The sequence below is a fragment of the Manis javanica genome, chromosome 10, assembly GCF_040802235.1.
Source record: "Manis javanica isolate MJ-LG chromosome 10, MJ_LKY, whole genome shotgun sequence".
NCBI lineage: Eukaryota > Metazoa > Chordata > Mammalia > Pholidota > Manidae > Manis > Manis javanica.
The window spans coordinates 34,656,802-34,663,446 of NC_133165.1; positions in this window are offsets into that span (position 1 = coordinate 34,656,802).

Below are 6,645 nucleotides of genomic sequence, written 5' to 3' on the forward strand. Positions count from 1 at the left end.
TTCTCAAGAGCACATGAAACATTTTCAAGAATACATAATATACCAGGCCACAAAAAGAGCCTCAGTAAATTAAAAAAGATTGAAATTGTACCAACCAGCTTCTCAGATCACAAAGGTATGAAACTAGAAATTATTCAAAGAAAATGAATAAGCCCACAAACACATGGAGGCTTAATAATGTGCTCCTAAATAATCAGTGGATCAATGACCAAATAAACCTGAGATCAAGCAACATATGGAGACAAATGACAACAATAATTCAACACTGCAAAATCTGTGGGACACAATGAAGGCTGGGCTAAGAGGGAAGTATGTTGCAATACAGGCCTACTTCAGGAAAGAAGAACAATCCCAAATGAACAGTCTAAACTCACAATTAACGAAACTAGAAAAGGAAGAAAAAATGAGGCCCAATGTCAGTAGAAGGAGGGACATAATAAAGATGAGAGAAGAAATAAATAAAATTGAGAAGAATAAAATGATACAAAGAATCAATGAAAGCAGGACCTGGTTCTTTGAGAAAATAAACAAAATAGATAAACCTCTAGCCAGACTTGTCAAGAAAAAAAGGGAGTCTACACACATAAACAGAATCAGAAATGAAAAAGGAAAAGTCACTATGGACAAACAGAAATACAAATAATTAAGAAAGAACACTATGAAAAATTATATGCTAACAACCTGGATAGCCTAGAAGAAATGGACAATTTTCTAGAAAAATACAACCTTCCAAGGCTGGCCAAGGAAGAAACAGAAAATCTGAATAGACTAATTACCAGTGAGGAAATTGAATTGGAAATCAAAAAACTACCTAAGAACAAAACACCAGGACCAGATGGTTTCACTGCTGAATTTTATCAAACATTTAGTGAAGACCTAATACGCATCCTCCTTAAAGTTTTCCAAAAAGTAGAAGAGGGGGGAATACTCCCAAACTCATTCTATGAGGCCAACATCACTCTAACATCAAAACCAGGCAAAGACACCACAAAAAAAGAGAAAATTACAGACCAATATCCCTGATGAACATAGATGCAAAAATACTCAACAAAATATTAGCAAACCAAATTCAAAAATACATCAAAAAGCTCATCCATCATAGTCAAATGGGATTGATCCCAGGGATGCAAGGATGATACAACATTCAAAAATCCATCAACATCATCCACAACATCAACAAAAAGGACAAAAACCACATGATCATTTCCACAGATGCTGAAAAAGCATTTGACAAAATTCAACATCCATTCATGATAAAAACTCTCAACAAAATGGATATAGAGGGCACATACCTCAACATAATAAAGGCCATATATGACAAACTCACAGCCCACATTATACTTAACAGCGAGAAGCTGAACGCTTTTCCTTTAAGATCAGGAACAAGACAAGGACACCTACTCTCTCCACTGTTATTCAACATAGTTCTGGAGGTCCTAGCCACGGCAATCACACAACACAAAGAAATAAAAGAAATCCAGATTGGCAAGGAAGAAATCAAATTGTCCCTGTTTGCAGATGACATGATATTGTAAATAAAAAACCTTAAAGAATCCACTTCAAAACTACTAGAGCTAATATCTGAAGTCAACGAAGTTGTGGGATACAAAATTAATACACAGAAATTTGTTGTATTCCTATACACTAATGATGAACTAGCAGAAAGAGAAATCAGGAAAACAATTCCATTCACAATTGCATCAAAAAGAATAAAACACCTAGGAATAAACCTAACCAAGGAAGTGAAGGACCTATACTCTGAAAACTACAAGATACCCATGAGAGAAATTAAAGAAGATACCAATAAATGGAAACACATCCCATGTTCATGGATAGGAAGAATTAATATTGTTAAAATGGCCATCCTGCCTAAATAATCTACAGATTCAATGCAATCACTATCAAAATATCAACAGCATTCTTCAATGATCTGGAACAAATAGTTCAAAAATTCATATGGAACCACAAAAGACCCCAAATAGCCAAAGCAATCCTGAGAAGGAAGTATAAAGTGGGGGGAATTATGCTCCCTGACTTCAAGCTCTCCTACAAAGTCACAGTAATCAAGACAATTTGGTATTTGCACAAGAACAGACCCAGAGACCAATGGAACAGACTAGACAGCCCAGATATAAACCCAAGCATATATGGTCAATTAATATAGAATAAAGGAGCCATGGATATACAATGGGGAAATGATAGCCTCTTCAACAGCTGGTGTTGGCAAAACTGGACAGCTACATGCAAGAGAATGAAACTGGATTATTGTCTAACCCCATACACAAAAGTAAACTCAAAATGGATCAAAGACATGAATGTAAGTCATGAAACCATAAAACTCTTAGAAGACAACATAGGCAAAAATCTCTTGAATATAAACATGAGCAACTTTTTCCTGAATGCATCTCCTCAGGCAAGGGAAACAAAAGCAAAAATGAACACATGGGATTACATCAAACTAAAAAGTTTCTGTACAGCAAAGGACACCATCAACAGACCAAAAATGCACCCTACAGTATGGGAGAATATATTCATAACCAACATATCTGACAAGGGGTTAACATCCAAAATATATAAAGAACTCACACACCTCAACAACCAAAAAGCAAATTACCTGATTAAAAAGTGGGCGGAGGATATGAACAGACAATTCTCTGAGGGAGAAATTCAGATGGCAAACAGGCACATGAAAAGATGCTCCACATCACTAATTATCAGGGAAATGCAAATAAAAACCACAATGAGATATCACCTCACACCAGTTAGTATGGCCTGTATCAAAAAGACTAAGAACAACAAATGCTGGTGAGTATGCGGAGAAAGGGGAACCCTCCTATACTGCTGGTGGGAATGTAAGCTAGTTCAACCATTGTGGAAAGCAATACGGAGGTTCCTCAAAAAACTAGAAATAGAAATACCATTTGACCCGGAAATTCCACTCTTAGGAATTTACCCAAAGAGTATAATTTCCCAGATTTAAAAAGACATATGCACCTCTATGTTTATTGCAGCACTATTTACAATAGCCAAGATAAGGAAGCAACCTAAGTGTCCATCAGTAGATGAATAGATAAAGAAGATGTGGTACATATACACGATGTAATACTATTCAGCCATAAAAAAGAAACAGATCCCACCATTTGCAACAACATGGATGGAGCTGAAAGATATTATGCTAAGTGAAATAAGCCAGGTGGAGAAAGACAACTACCAAATTATTTCCGTCATTTGTCAAGTATAACAGCAAAGCAAAACTGAAGGACTAAAACAGCAGCAGAATCACAGACTCCAAGAAGGGAATAGCAGTTAACAAAGGAGAGGGGTAGGGGAGGGTGGATGGAGGGGGAGGACAAAGGGCATTGAGGGGTATTATGATTGGCACACATGGTATGGGGGAGATAATGGGGAAGACAGTGTAGCACAGAGAAGACAAGTAGTGACTCTGTGGCATCTTATTACATTGATGGACAGTGACTGCAATGGGGTACAGGGTGGGGGGGGACTTGATAATATGGGTCAATGAAGTAACCACATTGGCTTTTATTGAGAGATACAATGAGATGACAAAGCTCCTGGATCATGCTAAGAGGGGACAAGAGAGCCCATAGTGGTGCATTGTCTAGGGGTTTTATAGGCAGTTGAGGATTTTGGGGAACCAGATAAAGGCTTAGGGGTATGGACTTAAGTTACCACTTAACACAGAAACCTCCTGCTCTGATTTATCCCTGAGATACCAGCATCTTGGTCTGGGAGCATATCAAACAAGGCCACCTCTCCCACCCCTAAAGTGGGCTGAAGTATTGTTTGCTAAAGAGTAAGTTAAGAATCTTACTTCTTAAACTTACTAGGTGTTAAAATGCAATCTTATCTTTAAGGTGGAATCTTTCCTGCCTTTTACTATGTTGTTTATGCCTGGACTTACTTGCTAAACTAGTTGCCCAGTTTGCAAAATCACCTCATCAGATCTGAAGGAGGAAAGACAGCACATAGGCCTGAGCCTTTTAGCGCTAAAGTGAATTTTACACATGATTATAAATGATTAGCACAATAAAAACGTGCTATTTTTCTTTATCTAGGGAATATTAATTGATCTCGCTGAAGAATGACTCTCTAGAGCTTAATGTTTAACACAGAGTTTTGGTAGGGGGTTTCCTTGCATGTAGTTATATTGTGCTGACTACAAATATCCTGCCTTGCTTTTTCCAGAGGCCCTCACCCTACTCTGACTACACCCACGGTCCCTGTCTCATTCCCCGCTCTACAGATAGAGACCCTAGCTGCTGCTTGGGAAAGTGGGTGATGACTGCTCTGGATGCTTCATGCTGAGAAGGGGGTGCAGTAAAGGGTGCAGTTAGATCTCCATTACTGATCAGTTCAGAGGGCTTCAGAAGATTGGCGCTACTATCCTGGGTTCCATTTCTATTACCATTTGCAGTTTTATTGCTTCTAGGAAAGATATACCAAATCATGTTATTAGGTTAAGTAGCAACATCTAGAGTTGGATTTTTCACTTTGGAGGAACAAATTTGATGAGATTAAGAATACATGGCTGAATATGAGGGTTAAGAAAAGTAAGATTCTAATTGAAATGATGGGAGAAAACAAACATCTGGAGAATCATAGCCAGATATCTTGGGGAAACTAGAATTCTGGATCTAGTCTACGTCCCAAGGACTAGTATTAGGACTTAGTATATATAAGGCTGCATTATTGAAACAATACTGTAAGGCTGGAGGCGCTGGATGGAAGGGCAAAGACAGTGCAGGTGGAGCAGAAACAGCGCCACGTAGCTCTGTGCTGTATGGGGAAGGAACAACAGCTCTTTCTGGATTCCAGTCCCATGACATGCTTACAAACCCCAGATGCAGACCCCCCTCCATCTGGAAGGAGGAGACCTCTGGCTGTCATCACCCAACCCTGAGCCAATAAAAATTCCCCACCTACCCCTAGCGTGGCCCACTTCCCCCTCCCTTCCCTGTTCTCTTAAAAACTCCTAGCCTTCCCTCCTGGGCATGACTTCCCCGGCCTGTGATAGCCAGACTGGGGAACATCACCTGGGAATTGCACTCAAATAAACTGCCTGGCCCTTTGTTGCCTCTCATCACCTGCTTATTTCAGTTATAATTTATCTTACATTTGGTGCCAAAATCCCAGGAAGGAGCGTGAGCATGGGGCCCTGACTGGCCACTGGCAGCCCTGCCCCCTCCTTCCCTGACCCGGGACCTCAGCCTGCTCTCTGCTGCATGGACTATTTTCCGGTGAGTCCCTCAGTTTCCCCTGATCTGTTTCCCTTCCTAACTCTGTTTCACCTGGTTCATCTGAAATCGTAGCTACATCCAGGTTGGGGCATCTAGCCCCTGGGCATCCAGCCCATCTGCTGCGGGCATCCAGGATACCCGCTCCTGGCCCTGTAGTGTGGGAGACATCCCTCACCCAGGCTCCCAGGCCATCTCCCCTGACTTGGCGCTCTTGGGATGCTAGGTGCTCCTCTCAGTGGGATTAGTTGGGGAGTGGCGCAGACATGGGGAACCAGCCCTCAAAAGCAGAGGCTCAGACCCCGTTGCGGTGTCTCATTTCTAATCTGGCTACTCTATATTTGTCCCAAGAAGTTCATAAATGGAAGCTAGTCTTTCTTTGCTCTGAGGCCAGGCCTCAGTATCCCTTGAACAACCAATCTCACTGGCCCTGCCTGAGGGAACTTTCGATTTTAGCCTCCTCACTGACTTGACTAATTATTGCCACCGGAGTGGAAAGTGGAGTGAAATACCATATGTGCAGGCTTTCTGGACATTGCGCTCCCACCCAAACCTTTACATTAAGTGTTCAACAACCCAAGTTCTGCTGGCTCAATCTCCAGTTAAAGATTGTCAGACTCTTATTCTGCCCAGTTGTTCTTCCTTTTCAGATCCACCAGAGGACCTTGGTCTCCCACCTCTCTCAGCTCACTACCCCCACCCCTCTCTGCCACCATCTTTAAGTTCTTTGTCCTCCCCCATGTTGCTGCCATCTTAAAGTACTACATTCTCAACCATGCCATCGTCCTGCTCTCCTCTTCCGGTGGCTGCACCACCCCCTCCCCCTCTCCTTCTGCCTTCACCGCCCTCTTCCCCCACTGGAACATGCTCCTTCCACCCTCCAGTTCCAGAAGCCATGGACAAGAAGCTAAAAAGAAAGAAAGCAATTAAATATCAGTAACTAGGATCTTTCTACCAGTTTGTCTTTCTGTGTATATCTTTGTACATGAAAAGTGTTGCTAACTGTAGTCATTACATCTCAATCTGTGTGTTTGTGTGTCTAAGTGTGTAAATGAAAATATATCTTTACCTCTGGATGGTATTAATGAAATTGATTTAAAGACAAGCACTTGTGAAAATTGGACATTCTAAAACTCCCAGAAAATTCTAACAGAAAATATTAAGCATTCATGCTAATTTAAGTTGAACTGAAACGAACATGTCTCTATGGTTATCAGCTGCCTAAGTTTACCTAAAGTCATTTAAGTTGATGTTATCTGCTAAATCTTTCAAGAATAAAATGCTTAGAGGCTTGACTTTGTCTAATGTTCAGTAAAAGTTTTGTAAGTAACCTGGCATAGTTAGGAATAAGTGAACTAAATAAGTGTGGCAAATGAACACCTTAATAATT